The 26516-nt window shown below is 41.4% G+C and overlaps 1 long non-coding RNA gene across 1 annotated transcript; it reads left to right on the forward strand.

The window, feature by feature from the left end:
* Positions 1-230: 230 nt before the first annotated feature.
* Positions 231-4538, forward strand: LOC308081572. Its single transcript, XR_013932868.1, has 5 exons — positions 231-310; positions 1376-1437; positions 1968-2059; positions 2560-2643; positions 4306-4538. It is a non-coding gene; the product is annotated as an uncharacterized lncRNA (long non-coding RNA).
* Positions 4539-26516: the final 21978 nt, after the last annotated feature.

Consider the following 26516-nt stretch of genomic DNA (forward strand, 5'->3'; position numbering starts at 1 on the left):
AAAGGTTAGTTTGCTATTCAAATGGTAATCATTTCTATAGTGTTTGCTAAATAACAGGAGTCTCCCTGTCTCTTCTAGCTCTCAAATAAACAAAATACATTTCATCATCAGGAGAGTACTCCCATTTAGTTTGCATTTTGAGTGATCACTAATACTATCCTTTTGAGATGTCTTAATATAATACACTTAGAGTTCATAACATGGTATTTGTGTTGTAATTTTCATTCACTAGGAGGCAGTGAAAAGATGGAGCTGGACGGGACCGGAGGACATAAAAAAGACGAAGACCCTTACCAGCAGGACAGATCGGGTGAGTTATTGCCCTGCTCTATTACTATTGCATTTGATTGATCACGTGTATTATCAATTGCCTTTTTATGTAAGGGATAATTAACAGTGAGGTGGTCATTACTGAGAAATACGCTAACAGGGTGATGCAGGACTTGAATAAACACACTTGAGTGAATCAAAGATTCTCTGTCTGGTGGACATATTTTATTTCCTTCCCAAAAAGTGGATTTTACACAAAATGTGGGGGTCTGAGAGGCTTCCCACCATAGACAATAGGCTTTCAGCATCATGAAACTGCCTTTGTTTAAGCGAATATCAAAATCATACTTATGTTTACTCAAGTGTAGTGATCATACTTGCAATGGTTCCCAAACTGGGGGTCCCCAAATGATTTGGAGGGTCCCCAGATGATTACCTTAGTGCAACATTGTTTTCTCACTCGACAGTAAAGAAACCAACATACAGTAAAATTGTATACAGGGTACCTGCACATTTATAAAGTTACAATTTAAGGACTTTTAAGACCTTTTAATACCTCGATAGCCGATCTACAAGCTCACAACGGCTCACATCGTGAGCCGTTTTGATGTATGGAGTATATCCCAAAGTAAAGCGTAAGGAGAGCTAGGTGCCTAGACCCTAGAGCAGTGGTTCTCAACCTGTGGGTCTGGACTCCCAGGGGGGTCCCCAGATGATTAGCTTAATGTGCAACATTGTTTTCTCACTCAACAGTAAACACACCAACATACAGTGTATACAGGGTATCTGCACATTTATAAAGTTACAATTTAAGGAATTTAAGACCTTTTAATACCAAATTGGCCAAATATTATGTAAAAAATAGGCAAATATTGTGAAATCAGCCGATCTACAAGCTCACGCCTAGCAGTGCTAGGCGTTGTGAGCTTGTAGTTCGGATATTTTCACAATATTTATCTGTGGAACCGAGTCAAACTAAATGTAATGCCTACAATTCCAAGTGCTTGTCAAGGTGGGGGGTCCCCAGTTCAAATATGATTATTTTGGGGGGTCAGGGCCTGAAAAGTACAGTTAGACTGACACCACTGTATTAATGTCCCTACAGACCACCGTCCGTTAAATCTATAGAAGCCTCGGAGAGAGATGGCAGGTCCAGCCGGAGGACAGGTATGTTCCCACCCCCCCCCCCCACCTCTGAAATGCCTCTGTTTGTGAAATAACATAACACTTTTGTATCATGTTATGCTGAAAATATCAGTGCCCATACCCTAGGTGGGGTTGGCGAAAGGGCCTCTCTGTGTGGAGTTTGCATGTTCTCCCCGTGTCTCCTAGGGTAGATACCCTCACAAAAACATGCAGTAATCCTGGTCTCAATACTGCCTCCCCCTGGCCAGCCGGGGCACCTGATGGAGGGGAAAGGAACTGGTTGGAATAACGTGTTCCTTCCACGCGCTACGTCCAACCAGGGAAACTCTCCCCTGTCAGGTGATAAGAAGGTCAGTTGGCTCTCATGCATTGAAGGAGGCATGAGCTCGGCCCTGGCCTCCCTAGGTTGGCAGAGGGAAGGTAGTGCCCAGGATTACATAGACAATTGGCACTGGGTGTAAAAAATGGGGTTACAAAATCGTGGGATAAACATTTTAGGAAAAAAATATTATGCTGAATGAGGGGTATCTTAAAAGTGTGATTTTCCACAGCTTCCGTACTGCTCACAATGAGGTGGTGACCCAGGCTGTGATGCAGGCTATTCACGACTCAGAGCCCCAGTGGACCACCAGCCTAGTCAGAAGTAAGTCTGATATCACGTTAATTTGGGGACTTATGTCCTTAAATTGCTTGTAATTTTAACAATTGGATGACCTGCTGCTTACCTGTGATCGTGAGGTATTTCCTATGTATGCGTTACCTTGCTTACTGCAAGTCGCTCTGGATAAAAAGCGTCTGCTAAATACCTACATTGTAGATTAGTGTTGATTTGACACTGTTAAAGATAACAGATGGCACACTAACCATCTAATATTGCAAAATGTTATATTGTTGTTTTTGTTAAAAAGGTTAGTTTTCTATTCAAATGGTAATTTCTATAGTGTTTGCTAAATAACAGGGGTCTCTTCTTGCTCTCAAATAAACAGAAAATAAATGTTCATCAGGAGAGTACCCCCATTTTGTTTGCCAGTTTACATTTTGTCTGCTCATTTCTTTGAGTGATCACTATCCTTTTGAGATGCCTTACTATAATACATTTAGAGTTCATAACTTGGTATTTGTGTTGTAATTTTCATTCACTAGGAGCCTGCAACAGGGCTTATGAGAACATCAAAGCCGCTCAGAAGATGGAACTGGATAAAGACCCTTACCAGCAGGAAAGATCGGGTGAGTTATTGCCCTGCTCTATTACTGTTGCATTTTATTGATCACGTGAATTATCAATTACCTTTTTTATGTAAGGGATATAACAGTGAGGTGGTAATTACTGAGAAATACACTGGAGGAGACAAAGCAGAGGGGTCATACAATGTTTATAGCTTGGGTTGTGTAGCTGCCATAATATAGCTCTGGTCCAGAGCTATATTAGTAGTAAAAAATAAACAATATACTAGTTTCACTACTCGCCAAAACAAAAACATGGGTTTCTGATCTTAAAGGTAGGGTAAGTGATATTTTTTGGTTAAAACTAAAAGTATTTTGTTAAAAGGTTAAAATACTATATTCTGATAGTAATCATTGCTATAGAGTGTTTTTTCAGTAACAGATGTCTCCCTGTCTCTCCAGCTCTTTAATAAACAGAAAATAAATGTTTCGGTAGGTGTCAAAATCTCAGCCAATCAGGAGAAAGTAATTTTTTTTAGCTTAATTTGTATAGTGTTCCAGTTCCAATTTTGTCTGCTCATTTCTTAGTGTCATCACTTCCAATTTCACTTGTTTAATCTGTATCCTGATTGAGTTCTCTGTCCTGGTTGGATAAAATTGAACTGAAACTAAAATGCATTTTCTGTTTAATAAAGAGGTGGAGAGACAAGGAGACTCCTGTTACTGAACAAACACTCTATAGCAATGAGTACTATCACAATATAGAGCTATTTAACACTTATTTTAACCAAAGCAAATCACTTACCCTACCTTTAAGCCTATTCTACAGATCTGTCATAGCATTTTTTTATTGTCCAGTCCAGATCGGTGGCACACTTGAGTGAATCAAAGCTTTTCTGTCAGGACGTTTTATTTCCTGGCCAAAATGTGAATTTTACACAAAAGGTGGGGTTATAAAAGGCTTCCCACCATAGACAATAGGCTTTCAGCATCATAAAACTGCCTTGTTTCAGTGAATATCAAAATCATACTTAGGTTTTCTCAAGTGTAGTGATCCTACTCTCAATGGTTCCCAAACTGGGGGTCGGGGACCCAAATGATTTTGGGGGGTACATTCGACAGTAAACAAACCAACATACTGTTTAACGCAGGGGTCTTCAACGTTTTCAGGCCAAGCTGAGAGAGAGTTGAAGCAGGGACCCCCTCTATATTGTATAAAATTGTGTTTCAGATAAACTTTTGCTGATCTTTTTTCTGGCTAAAGTTCTCCTCAGAAAAGGGATGCTAGGGTTCAAGTGGTTAATGTAAAAAAAAAAATCATATCAAACAAAGATTTGGCGGACCCCCTGTAGTAACTCTGAGGACGTCCTCAAGTTGTGAGTTTGTAGATCAGCTATTTTCACAACATTTATCTGTGGAACCGTGTCAACTAAATGTAATGCCTCAACTCCTAAAATTCCAAGTGCTTGTCAGGGTGGGGGGTCCCCAGTTCAAATATTATGAAGGGGGGTCACAGCCTGAAAAGCTTGGGAGCCCTTGTCATAATGTACACCTGTTCATTTTACAGTCAATGGAAAATGCACTGTTCCTGGTCCAGAGGTTAGCGAGAACTTTCTAATGCTCGGGACTAGAGCTAGCCATAATATAACCCTCATACTGTATTTACTTATTTAGTTTTGTTGATCGCTTTAAAAGTCTAACCTCCTCTTCTCATCTGTTACACAGCTTTTCAAGAAACGGGTCAAGATTGGGCAGAAGGGAGGAGAGAGAGAGGACTTGGACTACCTCAGTGGTGCGGACGCGAACTTTGTCAGTGATGAAGAGAGTGATGAAGACAAGACTGCCTTTAAAATAACTTCACCAAAGTGGCGCGCCGGACGGCTGTCCAAAATAATGGCTTCATGTCAAACTGCCCTGGATGAAAAGGAAGGAAGTGTGTGGAGCCGAAGTCCAACCGTGTTCGCACAAACTACGAACTCTTCACCAGACAAACCCCCCTGCTGCAGAGGGCAAGCATCACTATCTGCAGGAGAGTGAGAAGGAAGAAGGCGACACTGGAGTGTAAAGCCTTTTAGTTATACACTAATCCACGGAGCGCTGCCCTGTAGGTAGCGCGCCATTGCTGCGGTGTCAGACTCAGTCAGCAGCTGTTGCGGTTCTGTCCGTCTGTTGACGTTACTCTTTACCTGCTTGGTTTAATTACTAAATAACTATACATCTTTGTAAAGTTAGTGTTAGTAAAAGTTAGTAAAAAGCAGGTAAAAGACTCAAGAGTAACGTCAGTGACTGCAGCTGACTGACACCGAGTCTGACACCGCAGCAATGGCTGCGCCACCTACAGGGCAGCGCTCTGTGGATTTGTGTATAGGCTACTGGACTCCTAAGCTTTTGGAAGGGAGTATAAATGGTTCCAGTTCAGTTTACTTTGTTTGATTGGCTTAGCGGCAGATTTGGACTGGAAACACGTGAAGGTGTCATTATGTTTCTGGTTCAAATCTGATGCTGAGCCAATCAAACAAAGCTATGGGGAACTGAACTGGAACACGAAACATTTATGCACCCTTTCAAAAGCTTCGGAGTACAGTTGTGCACAGTTAACGGTAGTGTGTGTGGATGTTTTTATTTTAATACTGTTTTTAGGAGTACAGTTGTGAACAGTTTAGGGTAGTGTGTGTGTGTGTGTGTGTGTGTGTGTGTGTGTGTGTGTGTGTGTGTGTGTGTGTGTGTGTGTGTGTGTGTGTGTGTGGATGTTTATTTTAATATTTTTTTAGCATCACTCACACCCGTTCCGTTTAAAAAGTCAGTTCAGTTCTCCAGAGACTTCTGCCCAATCTTGACCCGTCGTTCCTACCTTGTTCCTAGTTGTGTGGAGAGGGAGTTTGGAAGTGCGTGTGTGGAGAGAGGGAGAGTTTGAGGTGTGTGTGTGGAGAAGATTTTTGAGGTGTGTGTGTGTTTTGGAGGTCTTGGCCCCAGCTCTGTTAAAAAATAAATATTGCTCATTTGAAAGTGATTTTTTGTTGTAATTTTTAGCTTAATATTTATCTTCAAAGTAGATCGGCCATGGTTACAGGCCGTATCAATACAATAACCTGACATAATATGCAAGTGGTGTTTGGACTTCAAATATGGTTACAGGTCGTATCAATACAATATCCTGACATAATATGCAAGTGGTGTTTGGACTTCAAATATGGTTACAGGTCGTATCGATACAATATCCTGACATAAAATGCAAGTGGTGTTAGGACTTCAAATATGGTTCCAGGTCGTATCGATACAATATCCTGACATAAAATGCAAGTGGTGTTTGGACTTCAAATATGGTTACAGGTCATATCGATATAATATCCTGACATAAAATGCAAGTGGTGTTTGGACTTCAAATATGGTTACAGGTCGTACTTCAAATATGGTTACAGGTCATATCGATACAATATCCTGACATAAAATGCAAGTGGTGTTTGGACTTCAAATATGGTTACAGGTCGTACTTCAAATATGGTTACAGGTCGTATCGATACAATATCCTGACATAAAATGAAAGTGGTGTTTGGACTTCAAATATGGTTACAGATCGTATCAATGCAATATCCTGACATAAGCTGCAACTGGTGTTTGGACTTCAAATATGGATAGTGGTCATATCTTGACATTGGATATGAGTAACGAATCATCTCCACATATGACAGCTGTCCATTTCTGATGAGATATTTTAGACACTGATTAGAATTATTTCCCGAATATGGCATGTGGTAATATACAGTATCTGGGATGATACACTCCATATTCTATCAAGAATAAAAGTGGTCCCACATCCGTAGTTGATATGCTCCGACCATGAAATATATTTCAAATACTGTTCGGAGAGTATCCCATTTGGATATCATCATATTTGCATCATATCTGGTAATATTCGGGCAACGATATCTAGGGATTCTTGGGTTTTTTGCGCAGTGTTATGTATTTTGTGTTGGGCTCCTAAAACCCACTTTTAGAGACCTCACAAAGTCAGCAGCCACTTAGAATGTACTGGGAGCAAGTTACAGGAAAATGTCACCAAAGTGCTTATCTCAGCCCAAAAGTGCTATTTTGAGCCACGATTTTTTAAGGAAAGTGGGTGTCAGTTTTGTCTGAAGGAAGGCATTAGGGCTCATGTATTTTGTGTTGGGCTCCTAAAACCCACTTTTAGAGACCTCACAAAGTCAGCAGCCACTTAGAATGTACTGGGAACAAGTTACAGGAAAATGTCACCAAAGTGCTTATCTCAGCCCAAAAGTGCTATTTTGAGCCACGATTTTTTAAGGAAAGTGGGTGTCAGTTTTGTCTGAAGGAAGGCATTAGGGCTCATGTATTTTGTGTTGGGCTCCTAAAACCCACTTTTAGAGACCTCACAAAGTCAGCAGCCACTTAGAATGTACTGGGAACAAGTTACAGGAAAATGTCACCAAAGTGCTTATCTCAGCCCAAAAGTGCTATTTTGAGCCACGATTTTTTAAGGAAAGTGGGTGTCAGTTTTGTCTGAAGGAAGGCATTAGGGCTCATGTATTTTGTGTTGGGCTCCTAAAACCACCTTTTAGAGACCTCACAAAGTCAGCAGCCACTTACAATGTACTGGGAACAAGTTACAGGAAAATGTCACCAAAGTGCTTATCTCAGTCTAAAAATGCTATTTTGACCCAAGATTTTTTTAAGAAAGTGGGTGTCAGTTTTGTCTGAAAGAAGGCATTAGGGCTTATGTATTTTGTGTTGGGCTCCTAAAACCCACTTTTAGAGACCTCACAAAGTCAGCAGCCACTTAGAATGTACTGGGAACAAGTTACAGGAAAATGTCACCAAAGTGCTTATCTCAGCCCAAAAGTGCTATTTTGAGCCACGATTTTTTAAGGAAAGTGGGTGTCAGTTTTGTCTGAAGGAAGGCATTAGGGCTCATGTATTTTGTGTTGGGCTCCTAAAACCCACTTTTAGAGACCTCACAAAGTCAGCAGCCACTTAGAATGTACTGGGAACAAGTTACAGGAAAATGTCACCAAAGTGCTTATCTCAGCCCAAAAGTGCTATTTTGAGCCACGATTTTTTAAGGAAAGTGGGTGTCAGTTTTGTCTGAAGGAAGGCATTAGGGCTCATGTATTTTGTGTTGGGCTCCTAAAACCCACTTTTAGAGACCTCACAAAGTCAGCAGCCACTTAGAATGTACTGGGAACAAGTTACAGGAAAATGTCACCAAAGTGCTTATCTCAGCCCAAAAGTGCTATTTTGAGCCACGATTTTTTAAGGAAAGTGGGTGTCAGTTTTGTCTGAAGGAAGGCATTAGGGCTCATGTATTTTGTGTTGGGCTCCTAAAACCCACTTTTAGAGACCTCACAAAGTCAGCAGCCACTTAGAATGTACTGGGAACAAGTTACAGGAAAATGTCACCAAAGTGCTTATCTCAGCCCAAAAGTGCTATTTTGAGCCACGATTTTTTAAGGAAAGTGGGTGTCAGTTTTGTCTGAAGGAAGGCATTAGGGCTCATGTATTTTGTGTTGGGCTCCTAAAACCCACTTTTAGAGACCTCACAAAGTCAGCAGCCACTTAGAATGTACTGGGAACAAGTTACAGGAAAATGTCACCAAAGTGCTTATCTCAGCCCAAAAGTGCTATTTTGAGCCACGATTTTTTAAGGAAAGTGGGTGTCAGTTTTGTCTGAAGGAAGGCATTAGGGCTCATGTATTTTGTGTTGGGCTCCTAAAACCACCTTTTAGAGACCTCACAAAGTCAGCAGCCACTTACAATGTACTGGGAACAAGTTACAGGAAAATGTCACCAAAGTGCTTATCTCAGTCTAAAAATGCTATTTTGACCCAAGATTTTTTTAAGAAAGTGGGTGTCAGTTTTGTCTGAAAGAAGGCATTAGGGCTTATGTATTTTGTGTTGGGCTCCTAAAACCCACTTTTAGAGACCTCACAAAGTCAGCAGCCACTTAGAATGTACTGGGAACAAGTTACAGGAAAATGTCACCAAAGTGCTTATCTCAGCCCAAAAGTGCTATTTTGAGCCACGATTTTTTAAGGAAAGTGGGTGTCAGTTTTGTCTGAAGGAAGGCATTAGGGCTCATGTATTTTGTGTTGGGCTCCTAAAACCACCTTTTAGAGACCTCACAAAGTCAGCAGCCACTTACAATGTACTGGGAACAAGTTACAGGAAAATGTCACCAAAGTGCTTATCTCAGTCTAAAAATGCTATTTTGACCCAAGATTTTTTTAAGAAAGTGGGTGTCAGTTTTGTCTGAAAGAAGGCATTAGGGCTTATGTATTTTGTGTTGGGCTCCTAAAACCCACTTTTAGAGACCTCACAAAGTCAGCAGCCACTTAGAATGTACTGGGAGCAAGTTACAGGAAAATGTCACCAAAGTGCTTATCTCAGCCCAAAAGTGCTATTTTGAGCCACGATTTTTTAAGGAAAGTGGGTGTCAGTTTTGTCTGAAGGAAGGCATTAGGGCTCATGTATTTTGTGTTGGGCTCCTAAAACCCACTTTTAGAGACCTCACAAAGTCAGCAGCCACTTAGAATGTACTGGGAACAAGTTACAGGAAAATGTCACCAAAGTGCTTATCTCAGCCCAAAAGTGCTATTTTGAGCCACGATTTTTTAAGGAAAGTGGGTGTCAGTTTTGTCTGAAGGAAGGCATTAGGGCTCATGTATTTTGTGTTGGGCTCCTAAAACCCACTTTTAGAGACCTCACAAAGTCAGCAGCCACTTAGAATGTACTGGGAACAAGTTACAGGAAAATGTCACCAAAGTGCTTATCTCAGCCCAAAAGTGCTATTTTGAGCCACGATTTTTTAAGGAAAGTGGGTGTCAGTTTTGTCTGAAGGAAGGCATTAGGGCTCATGTATTTTGTGTTGGGCTCCTAAAACCCACTTTTAGAGACCTCACAAAGTCAGCAGCCACTTAGAATGTACTGGGAACAAGTTACAGGAAAATGTCACCAAAGTGCTTATCTCAGCCCAAAAGTGCTATTTTGAGCCACGATTTTTTAAGGAAAGTGGGTGTCAGTTTTGTCTGAAGGAAGGCATTAGGGCTCATGTATTTTGTGTTGGGCTCCTAAAACCACCTTTTAGAGACCTCACAAAGTCAGCAGCCACTTACAATGTACTGGGAACAAGTTACAGGAAAATGTCACCAAAGTGCTTATCTCAGTCTAAAAATGCTATTTTGACCCAAGATTTTTTTAAGAAAGTGGGTGTCAGTTTTGTCTGAAAGAAGGCATTAGGGCTTATGGATTTTGTGTTGGGCTCCTAAAACCCACTTTTAGAGACCTCACAAGTCAGCAGCCACTTAGAATGTACTGGGAACAAGTTACAGGAAAATGTCACCAAAGTGCTTATCTCAGCCCAAAAGTGCTATTTTGAGCCACGATTTTTTAAGGAAAGTGGGTGTCAGTTTTGTCTGAAGGAAGGCATTAGGGCTCATGTATTTTGTGTTGGGCTCCTAAAACCCACTTTTAGAGACCTCACAAAGTCAGCAGCCACTTAGAATGTACTGGGAACAAGTTACAGGAAAATGTCACCAAAGTGCTTATCTCAGCCCAAAAGTGCTATTTTGAGCCACGATTTTTTAAGGAAAGTGGGTGTCAGTTTTGTCTGAAGGAAGGCATTAGGGCTCATGTATTTTGTGTTGGGCTCCTAAAACCCACTTTTAGAGACCTCACAAAGTCAGCAGCCACTTAGAATGTACTGGGAACAAGTTACAGGAAAATGTCACCAAAGTGCTTATCTGAGCCCAAAAGTGCTATTTTGAGCCACGATTTTTTAAGGAAAGTGGGTGTCAGTTTTGTCTGAAGGAAGGCATTAGGGCTCATGTATTTTGTGTTGGGCTCCTAAAACCCACTTTTAGAGACCTCACAAAGTCAGCAGCCACTTAGAATGTACTGGGAACAAGTTACAGGAAAATGTCACCAAAGTGCTTATCTCAGCCCAAAAGTGCTATTTTGAGCCACGATTTTTTAAGGAAAGTGGGTGTCAGTTTTGTCTGAAGGAAGGCATTAGGGCTCATGTATTTTGTGTTGGGCTCCTAAAACCACCTTTTAGAGACCTCACAAAGTCAGCAGCCACTTACAATGTACTGGGAACAAGTTACAGGAAAATGTCACCAAAGTGCTTATCTCAGTCTAAAAATGCTATTTTGACCCAAGATTTTTTTAAGAAAGTGGGTGTCAGTTTTGTCTGAAAGAAGGCATTAGGGCTTATGTATTTTGTGTTGGGCTCCTAAAACCCACTTTTAGAGACCTCACAAAGTCAGCAGCCACTTAGAATGTACTGGGAGCAAGTTACAGGAAAATGTCACCAAAGTGCTTATCTCAGCCCAAAAGTGCTATTTTGAGCCACGATTTTTTAAGGAAAGTGGGTGTCAGTTTTGTCTGAAGGAAGGCATTAGGGCACATGTATTTTGTGTTGGGCTCCTAAAACCCACTTTTAGAGACCTCACAAAGTCAGCAGCCACTTAGAATGTACTGGGAACAAGTTACAGGAAAATGTCACCAAAGTGCTTATCTCAGCCCAAAAGTGCTATTTTGAGCCACGATTTTTTAAGGAAAGTGGGTGTCAGTTTTGTCTGAAGGAAGGCATTAGGGCTCATGTATTTTGTGTTGGGCTCCTAAAACCCACTTTTAGAGACCTCACAAAGTCAGCAGCCACTTAGAATGTACTGGGAACAAGTTACAGGAAAATGTCACCAAAGTGCTTATCTCAGCCCAAAAGTGCTATTTTGAGCCACGATTTTTTAAGGAAAGTGGGTGTCAGTTTTGTCTGAAGGAAGGCATTAGGGCTCATGTATTTTGTGTTGGGCTCCTAAAACCCACTTTTAGAGACCTCACAAAGTCAGCAGCCACTTAGAATGTACTGGGAACAAGTTACAGGAAAATGTCACCAAAGTGCTTATCTCAGCCCAAAAGTGCTATTTTGAGCCACGATTTTTTAAGGAAAGTGGGTGTCAGTTTTGTCTGAAGGAAGGCATTAGGGCTCATGTATTTTGTGTTGGGCTCCTAAAACCACCTTTTAGAGACCTCACAAAGTCAGCAGCCACTTACAATGTACTGGGAACAAGTTACAGGAAAATGTCACCAAAGTGCTTATCTCAGTCTAAAAATGCTATTTTGACCCAAGATTTTTTTAAGAAAGTGGGTGTCAGTTTTGTCTGAAAGAAGGCATTAGGGCTTATGTATTTTGTGTTGGGCTCCTAAAACCCACTTTTAGAGACCTCACAAAGTCAGCAGCCACTTAGAATGTACTGGGAGCAAGTTACAGGAAAATGTCACCAAAGTGCTTATCTCAGCCCAAAAGTGCTATTTTGAGCCACGATTTTTTAAGGAAAGTGGGTGTCAGTTTTGTCTGAAGGAAGGCATTAGGGCACATGTATTTTGTGTTGGGCTCCTAAAACCCACTTTTAGAGACCTCACAAAGTCAGCAGCCACTTAGAATGTACTGGGAACAAGTTACAGGAAAATGTCACCAAAGTGCTTATCTCAGCCCAAAAGTGCTATTTTGAGCCACGATTTTTTAAGGAAAGTGGGTGTCAGTTTTGTCTGAAGGAAGGCATTAGGGCTCATGTATTTTGTGTTGGGCTCCTAAAACCCACTTTTAGAGACCTCACAAAGTCAGCAGCCACTTAGAATGTACTGGGAACAAGTTACAGGAAAATGTCACCAAAGTGCTTATCTCAGCCCAAAAGTGCTATTTTGAGCCACGATTTTTTAAGGAAAGTGGGTGTCAGTTTTGTCTGAAGGAAGGCATTAGGGCTCATGTATTTTGTGTTGGGCTCCTAAAACCCACTTTTAGAGACCTCACAAAGTCAGCAGCCACTTAGAATGTACTGGGAACAAGTTACAGGAAAATGTCACCAAAGTGCTTATCTCAGCCCAAAAGTGCTATTTTGAGCCACGATTTTTTAAGGAAAGTGGGTGTCAGTTTTGTCTGAAGGAAGGCATTAGGGCTCATGTATTTTGTGTTGGGCTCCTAAAACCACCTTTTAGAGACCTCACAAAGTCAGCAGCCACTTACAATGTACTGGGAACAAGTTACAGGAAAATGTCACCAAAGTGCTTATCTCAGTCTAAAAATGCTATTTTGACCCAAGATTTTTTTAAGAAAGTGGGTGTCAGTTTTGTCTGAAAGAAGGCATTAGGGCTTATGTATTTTGTGTTGGGCTCCTAAAACCCACTTTTAGAGACCTCACAAAGTCAGCAGCCACTTAGAATGTACTGGGAACAAGTTACAGGAAAATGTCACCAAAGTGCTTATCTCAGCCCAAAAGTGCTATTTTGAGCCACGATTTTTTAAGGAAAGTGGGTGTCAGTTTTGTCTGAAGGAAGGCATTAGGGCTCATGTATTTTGTGTTGGGCTCCTAAAACCCACTTTTAGAGACCTCACAAAGTCAGCAGCCACTTAGAATGTACTGGGAACAAGTTACAGGAAAATGTCACCAAAGTGCTTATCTCAGCCCAAAAGTGCTATTTTGAGCCACGATTTTTTAAGGAAAGTGGGTGTCAGTTTTGTCTGAAGGAAGGCATCAGGGCTCATGTATTTTGTGTTGGGCTCCTAAAACCCACTTTTAGAGACCTCACAAAGTCAGCAGCCACTTAGAATGTACTGGGAACAAGTTACAGGAAAATGTCACCAAAGTGCTTATCTCAGCCCAAAAGTGCTATTTTGAGCCACGATTTTTTAAGGAAAGTGGGTGTCAGTTTTGTCTGAAGGAAGGCATTAGGGCTCATGTATTTTGTGTTGGGCTCCTAAAACCCACTTTTAGAGACCTCACAAAGTCAGCAGCCACTTAGAATGTACTGGGAACAAGTTACAGGAAAATGTCACCAAAGTGCTTATCTCAGCCCAAAAGTGCTATTTTGAGCCACGATTTTTTAAGGAAAGTGGGTGTCAGTTTTGTCTGAAGGAAGGCATTAGGGCTCATGTATTTTGTGTTGGGCTCCTAAAACCACCTTTTAGAGACCTCACAAAGTCAGCAGCCACTTACAATGTACTGGGAACAAGTTACAGGAAAATGTCACCAAAGTGCTTATCTCAGTCTAAAAATGCTATTTTGACCCAAGATTTTTTTAAGAAAGTGGGTGTCAGTTTTGTCTGAAAGAAGGCATTAGGGCTTATGTATTTTGTGTTGGGCTCCTAAAACCCACTTTTAGAGACCTCACAAAGTCAGCAGCCACTTAGAATGTACTGGGAACAAGTTACAGGAAAATGTCACCAAAGTGCTTATCTCAGCCCAAAAGTGCTATTTTGAGCCACGATTTTTTAAGGAAAGTGGGTGTCAGTTTTGTCTGAAGGAAGGCATTAGGGCTCATGTATTTTGTGTTGGGCTCCTAAAACCCACTTTTAGAGACCTCACAAAGTCAGCAGCCACTTAGAATGTACTGGGAACAAGTTACAGGAAAATGTCACCAAAGTGCTTATCTCAGCCCAAAAGTGCTATTTTGAGCCACGATTTTTTAAGGAAAGTGGGTGTCAGTTTTGTCTGAAGGAAGGCATTAGGGCTCATGTATTTTGTGTTGGGCTCCTAAAACCACCTTTTAGAGACCTCACAAAGTCAGCAGCCACTTACAATGTACTGGGAACAAGTTACAGGAAAATGTCACCAAAGTGCTTATCTCAGCCCAAAAGTGCTATTTTGAGCCACGATTTTTTAAGGAAAGTGGGTGTCAGTTTTGTCTGAAGGAAGGCATTAGGGCTCATGTATTTTGTGTTGGGCTCCTAAAACCCACTTTTAGAGACCTCACAAAGTCAGCAGCCACTTAGAATGTACTGGGAACAAGTTACAGGAAAATGTCACCAAAGTGCTTATCTCAGCCCAAAAGTGCTATTTTGAGCCACGATTTTTTAAGGAAAGTGGGTGTCAGTTTTGTCTGAAGGAAGGCATTAGGGCTCATGTATTTTGTGTTGGGCTCCTAAAACCACCTTTTAGAGACCTCACAAAGTCAGCAGCCACTTACAATGTACTGGGAACAAGTTACAGGAAAATGTCACCAAAGTGCTTATCTCAGTCTAAAAATGCTATTTTGACCCAAGATTTTTTTAAGAAAGTGGGTGTCAGTTTTGTCTGAAAGAAGGCATTAGGGCTTATGTATTTTGTGTTGGGCTCCTAAAACCCACTTTTAGAGACCTCACAAAGTCAGCAGCCACTTAGAATGTACTGGGAACAAGTTACAGGAAAATGTCACCAAAGTGCTTATCTCAGCCCAAAAGTGCTATTTTGAGCCACGATTTTTTAAGGAAAGTGGGTGTCAGTTTTGTCTGAAGGAAGGCATTAGGGCTCATGTATTTTGTGTTGGGCTCCTAAAACCCACTTTTAGAGACCTCACAAAGTCAGCAGCCACTTAGAATGTACTGGGAACAAGTTACAGGAAAATGTCACCAAAGTGCTTATCTCAGCCCAAAAGTGCTATTTTGAGCCACGATTTTTTAAGGAAAGTGGGTGTCAGTTTTGTCTGAAGGAAGGCATTAGGGCTCATGTATTTTGTGTTGGGCTCCTAAAACCCACTTTTAGAGACCTCACAAAGTCAGCAGCCACTTAGAATGTACTGGGAACAAGTTACAGGAAAATGTCACCAAAGTGCTTATCTCAGCCCAAAAGTGCTATTTTGAGCCACGATTTTTTAAGGAAAGTGGGTGTCAGTTTTGTCTGAAGGAAGGCATTAGGGCTCATGTATTTTGTGTTGGGCTCCTAAAACCCACTTTTAGAGACCTCACAAAGTCAGCAGCCACTTAGAATGTACTGGGAACAAGTTACAGGAAAATGTCACCAAAGTGCTTATCTCAGCCCAAAAGTGCTATTTTGAGCCACGATTTTTTAAGGAAAGTGGGTGTCAGTTTTGTCTGAAGGAAGGCATTAGGGCTCATGTATTTTGTGTTGGGCTCCTAAAACCCACTTTTAGAGACCTCACAAAGTCAGCAGCCACTTAGAATGTACTGGGAACAAGTTACAGGAAAATGTCACCAAAGTGCTTATCTCAGCCCAAAAGTGCTATTTTGAGCCACGATTTTTTAAGGAAAGTGGGTGTCAGTTTTGTCTGAAGGAAGGCATTAGGGCTCATGTATTTTGTGTTGGGCTCCTAAAACCCACTTTTAGAGACCTCACAAAGTCAGCAGCCACTTAGAATGTACTGGGAACAAGTTACAGGAAAATGTCACCAAAGTGCTTATCTCAGCCCAAAAGTGCTATTTTGAGCCACGATTTTTTAAGGAAAGTGGGTGTCAGTTTTGTCTGAAGGAAGGCATTAGGGCTCATGTATTTTGTGTTGGGCTCCTAAAACCACCTTTTAGAGACCTCACAAAGTCAGCAGCCACTTACAATGTACTGGGAACAAGTTACAGGAAAATGTCACCAAAGTGCTTATCTCAGTCTAAAAATGCTATTTTGACCCAAGATTTTTTTAAGAAAGTGGGTGTCAGTTTTGTCTGAAAGAAGGCATTAGGGCTTATGTATTTTGTGTTGGGCTCCTAAAACCCACTTTTAGAGACCTCACAAAGTCAGCAGCCACTTAGAATGTACTGGGAACAAGTTACAGGAAAATGTCACCAAAGTGCTTATCTCAGCCCAAAAGTGCTATTTTGAGCCACGATTTTTTAAGGAAAGTGGGTGTCAGTTTTGTCTGAAGGAAGGCATTAGGGCTCATGTATTTTGTGTTGGGCTCCTAAAACCCACTTTTAGAGACCTCACAAAGTCAGCAGCCACTTAGAATGTACTGGGAACAAGTTACAGGAAAATGTCACCAAAGTGCTTATCTCAGCCCAAAAGTGCTATTTTGAGCCACGATTTTTTAAGGAAAGTGGGTGTCAGTTTTGTCTGAAGGAAGGCATCAGGGCTCATGTATTTTGTGTTGGGCTCCTAAAACCCACTTTTAGAGACCTCACAAAGTCAGCAGCCACTTAGAATGTACTGGGAACAAGTTACAGGAAAATGTCACCAAAGTGCTTATCTCAGCCCAAAAGTGCTATTTTGAGCCACGATTTTTTAAGGAAAGTGGGTGTCAGTTTTGTCTGAAGGAAGGCATTAGGGCTCATGTATTTTGTGTTGGGCTCCTAAAACCCACTTTTAGAGACCTCACAAAGTCAGCAGCCACTTAGAATGTACTGGGAACAAGTTACAGGAAAATGTCACCAAAGTGCTTATCTCAGCCCAAAAGTGCTATTTTGAGCCACGATTTTTTAAGGAAAGTGGGTGTCAGTTTTGTCTGAAGGAAGGCATTAGGGCTCATGTATTTTGTGTTGGGCTCCTAAAACCACCTTTTAGAGACCTCACAAAGTCAGCAGCCACTTACAATGTACTGGGAACAAGTTACAGGAAAATGTCACCAAAGTGCTTATCTCAGTCTAAAAATGCTATTTTGACCCAAGATTTTTTTAAGAAAGTGGGTGTCAGTTTTGTCTGAAAGAAGGCATTAGGGCTTATGTATTTTGTGTTGGGCTCCTAAAACCCACTTTTAGAGACCTCACAAAGTCAGCAGCCACTTAGAATGTACTGGGAACAAGTTACAGGAAAATGTCACCAAAGTGCTTATCTCAGCCCAAAAGTGCTATTTTGAGCCACGATTTTTTAAGGAAAGTGGGTGTCAGTTTTGTCTGAAGGAAGGCATTAGGGCTCATGTATTTTGTGTTGGGCTCCTAAAACCCACTTTTAGAGACCTCACAAAGTCAGCAGCCACTTAGAATGTACTGGGAACAAGTTACAGGAAAATGTCACCAAAGTGCTTATCTCAGCCCAAAAGTGCTATTTTGAGCCACGATTTTTTAAGGAAAGTGGGTGTCAGTTTTGTCTGAAGGAAGGCATTAGGGCTCATGTATTTTGTGTTGGGCTCCTAAAACCCACTTTTAGAGACCTCACAAAGTCAGCAGCCACTTAGAATGTACTGGGAACAAGTTACAGGAAAATGTCACCAAAGTGCTTATCTCAGCCCAAAAGTGCTATTTTGAGCCACGATTTTTTAAGGAAAGTGGGTGTCAGTTTTGTCTGAAGGAAGGCATTAGGGCTCATGTATTTTGTGTTGGGCTCCTAAAACCCACTTTTAGAGACCTCACAAAGTCAGCAGCCACTTAGAATGTACTGGGAACAAGTTACAGGAAAATGTCACCAAAGTGCTTATCTCAGCCCAAAAGTGCTATTTTGAGCCACGATTTTTTAAGGAAAGTGGGTGTCAGTTTTGTCTGAAGGAAGGCATTAGGGCTCATGTATTTTGTGTTGGGCTCCTAAAACCACCTTTTAGAGACCTCACAAAGTCAGCAGCCACTTACAATGTACTGGGAACAAGTTACAGGAAAATGTCACCAAAGTGCTTATCTCAGCCCAAAAGTGCTATTTTGAGCCACGATTTTTTAAGGAAAGTGGGTGTCAGTTTTGTCTGAAGGAAGGCATTAGGGCTCATGTATTTTGTGTTGGGCTCCTAAAACCCACTTTTAGAGACCTCACAAAGTCAGCAGCCACTTAGAATGTACTGGGAACAAGTTACAGGAAAATGTCACCAAAGTGCTTATCTCAGCCCAAAAGTGCTATTTTGAGCCACGATTTTTTAAGGAAAGTGGGTGTCAGTTTTGTCTGAAGGAAGGCATTAGGGCTCATGTATTTTGTGTTGGGCTCCTAAAACCACCTTTTAGAGACCTCACAAAGTCAGCAGCCACTTACAATGTACTGGGAACAAGTTACAGGAAAATGTCACCAAAGTGCTTATCTCAGTCTAAAAATGCTATTTTGACCCAAGATTTTTTTAAGAAAGTGGGTGTCAGTTTTGTCTGAAAGAAGGCATTAGGGCTTATGTATTTTGTGTTGGGCTCCTAAAACCCACTTTTAGAGACCTCACAAAGTCAGCAGCCACTTAGAATGTACTGGGAACAAGTTACAGGAAAATGTCACCAAAGTGCTTATCTCAGCCCAAAAGTGCTATTTTGAGCCACGATTTTTTAAGGAAAGTGGGTGTCAGTTTTGTCTGAAGGAAGGCATTAGGGCTCATGTATTTTGTGTTGGGCTCCTAAAACCCACTTTTAGAGACCTCACAAAGTCAGCAGCCACTTAGAATGTACTGGGAACAAGTTACAGGAAAATGTCACCAAAGTGCTTATCTCAGCCCAAAAGTGCTATTTTGAGCCACGATTTTTTAAGGAAAGTGGGTGTCAGTTTTGTCTGAAGGAAGGCATTAGGGCTCATGTATTTTGTGTTGGGCTCCTAAAACCCACTTTTAGAGACCTCACAAAGTCAGCAGCCACTTAGAATGTACTGGGAACAAGTTACAGGAAAATGTCACCAAAGTGCTTATCTCAGCCCAAAAGTGCTATTTTGAGCCACGATTTTTTAAGGAAAGTGGGTGTCAGTTTTGTCTGAAGGAAGGCATTAGGGCTCATGTATTTTGTGTTGGGCTCCTAAAACCCACTTTTAGAGACCTCACAAAGTCAGCAGCCACTTAGAATGTACTGGGAACAAGTTACAGGAAAATGTCACCAAAGTGCTTATCTCAGCCCAAAAGTGCTATTTTGAGCCACGATTTTTTAAGGAAAGTGGGTGTCAGTTTTGTCTGAAGGAAGGCATTAGGGCTCATGTATTTTGTGTTGGGCTCCTAAAACCACCTTTTAGAGACCTCACAAAGTCAGCAGCCACTTACAATGTACTGGGAACAAGTTACAGGAAAATGTCACCAAAGTGCTTATCTCAGTCTAAAAATGCTATTTTGACCCAAGATTTTTTTAAGAAAGTGGGTGTCAGTTTTGTCTGAAAGAAGGCATTAGGGCTTATGTATTTTGTGTTGGGCTCCTAAAACCCACTTTTAGAGACCTCACAAAGTCAGCAGCCACTTAGAATGTACTGGGAACAAGTTACAGGAAAATGTCACCAAAGTGCTTATCTCAGCCCAAAAGTGCTATTTTGAGCCACGATTTTTTAAGGAAAGTGGGTGTCAGTTTTGTCTGAAGGAAGGCATTAGGGCTCATGTATTTTGTGTTGGGCTCCTAAAACCCACTTTTAGAGACCTCACAAAGTCAGCAGCCACTTAGAATGTACTGGGAACAAGTTACAGGAAAATGTCACCAAAGTGCTTATCTCAGCCCAAAAGTGCTATTTTGAGCCACGATTTTTTAAGGAAAGTGGGTGTCAGTTTTGTCTGAAGGAAGGCATTAGGGCTCATGTATTTTGTGTTGGGCTCCTAAAACCCACTTTTAGAGACCTCACAAAGTCAGCAGCCACTTAGAATGTACTGGGAACAAGTTACAGGAAAATGTCACCAAAGTGCTTATCTCAGCCCAAAAGTGCTATTTTGAGCCACGATTTTTTAAGGAAAGTGGGTGTCAGTTTTGTCTGAAGGAAGGCATTAGGGCTCATGTATTTTGTGTTGGGCTCCTAAAACCCACTTTTAGCGACCTCACAAAGTCAGCAGCCACTTAGAATGTACTGGGAACAAGTTACAGGAAAATGTCACCAAAGTGCTTATCTCAGCCCAAAAGTGCTATTTTGAGCCACGATTTTTTAAGGAAAGTGGGTGTCAGTTTTGTCTGAAGGAAGGCATTAGGGCTCATGTATTTTGTGTTGGGCTCCTAAAACCACCTTTTAGAGACCTCACAAAGTCAGCAGCCACTTACAATGTACTGGGAACAAGTTACAGGAAAATGTCACCAAAGTGCTTATCTCAGTCTAAAAATGCTATTTTGACCCAAGATTTTTTTAAGAAAGTGGGTGTCAGTTTTGTCTGAAAGAAGGCATTAGGGCTTATGTATTTTGTGTTGGGCTCCTAAAACCCACTTTTAGAGACCTCACAAAGTCAGCAGCCACTTAGAATGTACTGGGAACAAGTTACAGGAAAATGTCACCAAAGTGCTTATCTCAGCCCAAAAGTGCTATTTTGAGCCACGATTTTTTAAGGAAAGTGGGTGTCAGTTTTGTCTGAAGGAAGGCATTAGGGCTCATGTATTTTGTGTTGGGCTCCTAAAACCCACTTTTAGAGACCTCACAAAGTCAGCAGCCACTTAGAATGTACTGGGAACAAGTTACAGGAAAATGTCACCAAAGTGCTTATCTCAGCCCAAAAGTGCTATTTTGAGCCACGATTTTTTAAGGAAAGTGGGTGTCAGTTTTGTCTGAAGGAAGGCATTAGGGCTCATGTATTTTGTGTTGGGCTCCTAAAACCCACTTTTAGAGACCTCACAAAGTCAGCAGCCACTTAGAATGTACTGGGAACAAGTTACAGGAAAATGTCACCAAAGTGCTTATCTCAGCCCAAAAGTGCTATTTTGAGCCACGATTTTTTAAGGAAAGTGGGTGTCAGTTTTGTCTGAAGGAAGGCATTAGGGCTCATGTATTTTGTGTTGGGCTCCTAAAACCACCTTTTAGAGACCTCACAAAGTCAGCAGCCACTTACAATGTACTGGGAACAAGTTACAGGAAAATGTCACCAAAGTGCTTATCTCAGTCTAAAAATGCTATTTTGACCCAAGATTTTTTTAAGAAAGTGGGTGTCAGTTTTGTCTGAAAGAAGGCATTAGGGCTTATGTATTTTGTGTTGGGCTCCTAAAACCCACTTTTAGAGACCTCACAAAGTCAGCAGCCACTTAGAATGTACTGGGAACAAGTTACAGGAAAATGTCACCAAAGTGCTTATCTCAGCCCAAAAGTGCTATTTTGAGCCACGATTTTTTAAGGAAAGTGGGTGTCAGTTTTGTCTGAAGGAAGGCATTAGGGCTCATGTATTTTGTGTTGGGCTCCTAAAACCCACTTTTAGAGACCTCACAAAGTCAGCAGCCACTTAGAATGTACTGGGAACAAGTTACAGGAAAATGTCACCAAAGTGCTTATCTCAGCCCAAAAGTGCTATTTTGAGCCACGATTTTTTAAGGAAAGTGGGTGTCAGTTTTGTCTGAAGGAAGGCATTAGGGCTCATGTATTTTGTGTTGGGCTCCTAAAACCCACTTTTAGAGACCTCACAAAGTCAGCAGCCACTTAGAATGTACTGGGAACAAGTTACAGGAAAATGTCACCAAAGTGCTTATCTCAGCCCAAAAGTGCTATTTTGAGCCACGATTTTTTAAGGAAAGTGGGTGTCAGTTTTGTCTGAAGGAAGGCATTAGGGCTCATGTATTTTGTGTTGGGCTCCTAAAACCCACTTTTAGAGACCTCACAAAGTCAGCAGCCACTTAGAATGTACTGGGAACAAGTTACAGGAAAATGTCACCAAAGTGCTTATCTCAGCCCAAAAGTGCTATTTTGAGCCACGATTTTTTAAGGAAAGTGGGTGTCAGTTTTGTCTGAAGGAAGGCATTAGGGCTCATGTATTTTGTGTTGGGCTCCTAAAACCACCTTTTAGAGACCTCACAAAGTCAGCAGCCACTTACAATGTACTGGGAACAAGTTACAGGAAAATGTCACCAAAGTGCTTATCTCAGTCTAAAAATGCTATTTTGACCCAAGATTTTTTTAAGAAAGTGGGTGTCAGTTTTGTCTGAAAGAAGGCATTAGGGCTTATGTATTTTGTGTTGGGCTCCTAAAACCCACTTTTAGAGACCTCACAAAGTCAGCAGCCACTTAGAATGTACTGGGAACAAGTTACAGGAAAATGTCACCAAAGTGCTTATCTCAGCCCAAAAGTGCTATTTTGAGCCACGATTTTTTAAGGAAAGTGGGTGTCAGTTTTGTCTGAAGGAAGGCATTAGGGCTCATGTATTTTGTGTTGGGCTCCTAAAACCCACTTTTAGAGACCTCACAAAGTCAGCAGCCACTTAGAATGTACTGGGAACAAGTTACAGGAAAATGTCACCAAAGTGCTTATCTCAGCCCAAAAGTGCTATTTTGAGCCACGATTTTTTAAGGAAAGTGGGTGTCAGTTTTGTCTGAAGGAAGGCATTAGGGCTCATGTATTTTGTGTTGGGCTCCTAAAACCCACTTTTAGAGACCTCACAAAGTCAGCAGCCACTTAGAATGTACTGGGAACAAGTTACAGGAAAATGTCACCAAAGTGCTTATCTCAGCCCAAAAGTGCTATTTTGAGCCACGATTTTTTAAGGAAAGTGGGTGTCAGTTTTGTCTGAAGGAAGGCATTAGGGCTCATGTATTTTGTGTTGGGCTCCTAAAACCCACTTTTAGAGACCTCACAAAGTCAGCAGCCACTTAGAATGTACTGGGAACAAGTTACAGGAAAATGTCACCAAAGTGCTTATCTCAGCCCAAAAGTGCTATTTTGAGCCACGATTTTTTAAGGAAAGTGGGTGTCAGTTTTGTCTGAAGGAAGGCATTAGGGCTCATGTATTTTGTGTTGGGCTCCTAAAACCCACTTTTAGAGACCTCACAAAGTCAGCAGCCACTTAGAATGTACTGGGAACAAGTTACAGGAAAATGTCACCAAAGTGCTTATCTCAGCCCAAAAGTGCTATTTTGAGCCACGATTTTTTAAGGAAAGTGGGTGTCAGTTTTGTCTGAAGGAAGGCATTAGGGCTCATGTATTTTGTGTTGGGCTCCTAAAACCCACTTTTAGAGACCTCAAAAAGTCAGCAGCCACTTAGAATGTACTGGGAACAAGTTACAGGAAAATGTCACCAAAGTGCTTATCTCAGCCCAAAAGTGCTATTTTGAGCCACGATTTTTTAAGGAAAGTGGGTATCAGTTTTGTCTGAAGGAAGGCATTAGGGCTCATGTATTTTGTGTTGGGCTCCTAAAACCCACTTTTAGAGACCTCACAAAGTCAGCAGCCACTTAGAATGTACTGGGAACAAGTTACAGGAAAATGTCACCAAAGTGCTTATCTCAGCCCAAAAGTGCTATTTTGAGCCACGATTTTTTAAGGAAAGTGGGTGTCAGTTTTGTCTGAAGGAAGGCATTAGGGCTCATGTATTTTGTGTTGGGCTCCTAAAACCCACTTTTAGAGACCTCACAAAGTCAGCAGCCACTTAGAATGTACTGGGAACAAGTTACAGGAAAATGTCACCAAAGTGCTTATCTCAGCCCAAAAGTGCTATTTTGAGCCACGATTTTTTAAGGAAAGTGGGTGTCAGTTTTGTCTGAAGGAAGGCATTAGGGCTCATGTATTTTGTGTTGGGCTCCTAAAACCACCTTTTAGAGACCTCACAAAGTCAGCAGCCACTTACAATGTACTGGGAACAAGTTACAGGAAAATGTCACCAAAGTGCTTATCTCAGTCTAAAAATGCTATTTTGACCCAAGATTTTTTTAAGAAAGTGGGTGTCAGTTTTGTCTGAAAGAAGGCATTAGGGCTTATGTATTTTGTGTTGGGCTCCTAAAACCCACTTTTAGAGACCTCACAAAGTCAGCAGCCACTTAGAATGTACTGGGAACAAGTTACAGGAAAATGTCACCAAAGTGCTTATCTCAGCCCAAAAGTGCTATTTTGAGCCACGATTTTTTAAGGAAAGTGGGTGTCAGTTTTGTCTGAAGGAAGGCATTAGGGCTCATGTATTTTGTGTTGGGCTCCTAAAACCCACTTTTAGAGACCTCACAAAGTCAGCAGCCACTTAGAATGTACTGGGAACAAGTTACAGGAAAATGTCACCAAAGTGCTTATCTCAGCCCAAAAGTGCTATTTTGAGCCACGATTTTTTAAGGAAAGTGGGTGTCAGTTTTGTCTGAAGGAAGGCATTAGGGCTCATGTATTTTGTGTTGGGCTCCTAAAACCCACTTTTAGAGACCTCACAAAGTCAGCAGCCACTTAGAATGTACTGGGAACAAGTTACAGGAAAATGTCACCAAAGTGCTTATCTCAGCCCAAAAGTGCTATTTTGAGCCACGATTTTTTAAGGAAAGTGGGTGTCAGTTTTGTCTGAAGGAAGGCATTAGGGCTCATGTATTTTGTGTTGGGCTCCTAAAACCCACTTTTAGAGACCTCACAAAGTCAGCAGCCACTTAGAATGTACTGGGAACAAGTTACAGGAAAATGTCACCAAAGTGCTTATCTCAGCCCAAAAGTGCTATTTTGAGCCACGATTTTTTAAGGAAAGTGGGTGTCAGTTTTGTCTGAAGGAAGGCATTAGGGCTCATGTATTTTGTGTTGGGCTCCTAAAACCACCTTTTAGAGACCTCACAAAGTCAGCAGCCACTTACAATGTACTGGGAACAAGTTACAGGAAAATGTCACCAAAGTGCTTATCTCAGTCTAAAAATGCTATTTTGACCCAAGATTTTTTTAAGAAAGTGGGTGTCAGTTTTGTCTGAAAGAAGGCATTAGGGCTTATGTATTTTGTGTTGGGCTCCTAAAACCCACTTTTAGAGACCTCACAAGTCAGCAGCCACTTAGAATGTACTGGGAACAAGTTACAGGAAAATGTCACCAAAGTGCTTATCTCAGCCCAAAAGTGCTATTTTGAGCCACGATTTTTTAAGGAAAGTGGGTGTCAGTTTTGTCTGAAGGAAGGCATTAGGGCTCATGTATTTTGTGTTGGGCTCCTAAAACCCACTTTTAGAGACCTCACAAAGTCAGCAGCCACTTAGAATGTACTGGGAACAAGTTACAGGAAAATGTCACCAAAGTGCTTATCTCAGCCCAAAAGTGTTATTTTGAGCCACGATTTTTTAAGGAAAGTGGGTGTCAGTTTTGTCTGAAGGAAGGCATTAGGGCTCATGTATTTTGTGTTGGGCTCCTAAAACCCACTTTTAGAGACCTCACAAAGTCAGCAGCCACTTAGAATGTACTGGGAACAAGTTACAGGAAAATGTCACCAAAGTGCTTATCTGAGCCCAAAAGTGCTATTTTGAGCCACGATTTTTTAAGGAAAGTGGGTGTCAGTTTTGTCTGAAGGAAGGCATTAGGGCTCATGTATTTTGTGTTGGGCTCCTAAAACCCACTTTTAGAGACCTCACAAAGTCAGCAGCCACTTAGAATGTACTGGGAACAAGTTACAGGAAAATGTCACCAAAGTGCTTATCTCAGCCCAAAAGTGCTATTTTGAGCCACGATTTTTTAAGGAAAGTGGGTGTCAGTTTTGTCTGAAGGAAGGCATTAGGGCTCATGTATTTTGTGTTGGGCTCCTAAAACCACCTTTTAGAGACCTCACAAAGTCAGCAGCCACTTACAATGTACTGGGAACAAGTTACAGGAAAATGTCACCAAAGTGCTTATCTCAGTCTAAAAATGCTATTTTGACCCAAGATTTTTTTAAGAAAGTGGGTGTCAGTTTTGTCTGAAAGAAGGCATTAGGGCTTATGTATTTTGTGTTGGGCTCCTAAAACCCACTTTTAGAGACCTCACAAAGTCAGCAGCCACTTAGAATGTACTGGGAGCAAGTTACAGGAAAATGTCACCAAAGTGCTTATCTCAGCCCAAAAGTGCTATTTTGAGCCACGATTTTTTAAGGAAAGTGGGTGTCAGTTTTGTCTGAAGGAAGGCATTAGGGCTCATGTATTTTGTGTTGGGCTCCTAAAACCCACTTTTAGAGACCTCACAAAGTCAGCAGCCACTTAGAATGTACTGGGAACAAGTTACAGGAAAATGTCACCAAAGTGCTTATCTCAGCCCAAAAGTGCTATTTTGAGCCACGATTTTTTAAGGAAAGTGGGTGTCAGTTTTGTCTGAAGGAAGGCATTAGGGCTCATGTATTTTGTGTTGGGCTCCTAAAACCCACTTTTAGAGACCTCACAAAGTCAGCAGCCACTTAGAATGTACTGGGAACAAGTTACAGGAAAATGTCACCAAAGTGCTTATCTCAGCCCAAAAGTGCTATTTTGAGCCACGATTTTTTAAGGAAAGTGGGTGTCAGTTTTGTCTGAAGGAAGGCATTAGGGCTCATGTATTTTGTGTTGGGCTCCTAAAACCCACTTTTAGAGACCTCACAAAGTCAGCAGCCACTTAGAATGTACTGGGAACAAGTTACAGGAAAATGTCACCAAAGTGCTTATCTCAGCCCAAAAGTGCTATTTTGAGCCACGATTTTTTAAGGAAAGTGGGTGTCAGTTTTGTCTGAAGGAAGGCATTAGGGC

Source organism: Gymnoscopelus braueri, assembly GCF_963280865.1.
Source record: "Gymnoscopelus braueri genome assembly, contig: SCAFFOLD_202, whole genome shotgun sequence".
Taxonomy (NCBI): Eukaryota; Metazoa; Chordata; class Actinopteri; order Myctophiformes; family Myctophidae; genus Gymnoscopelus; species Gymnoscopelus braueri.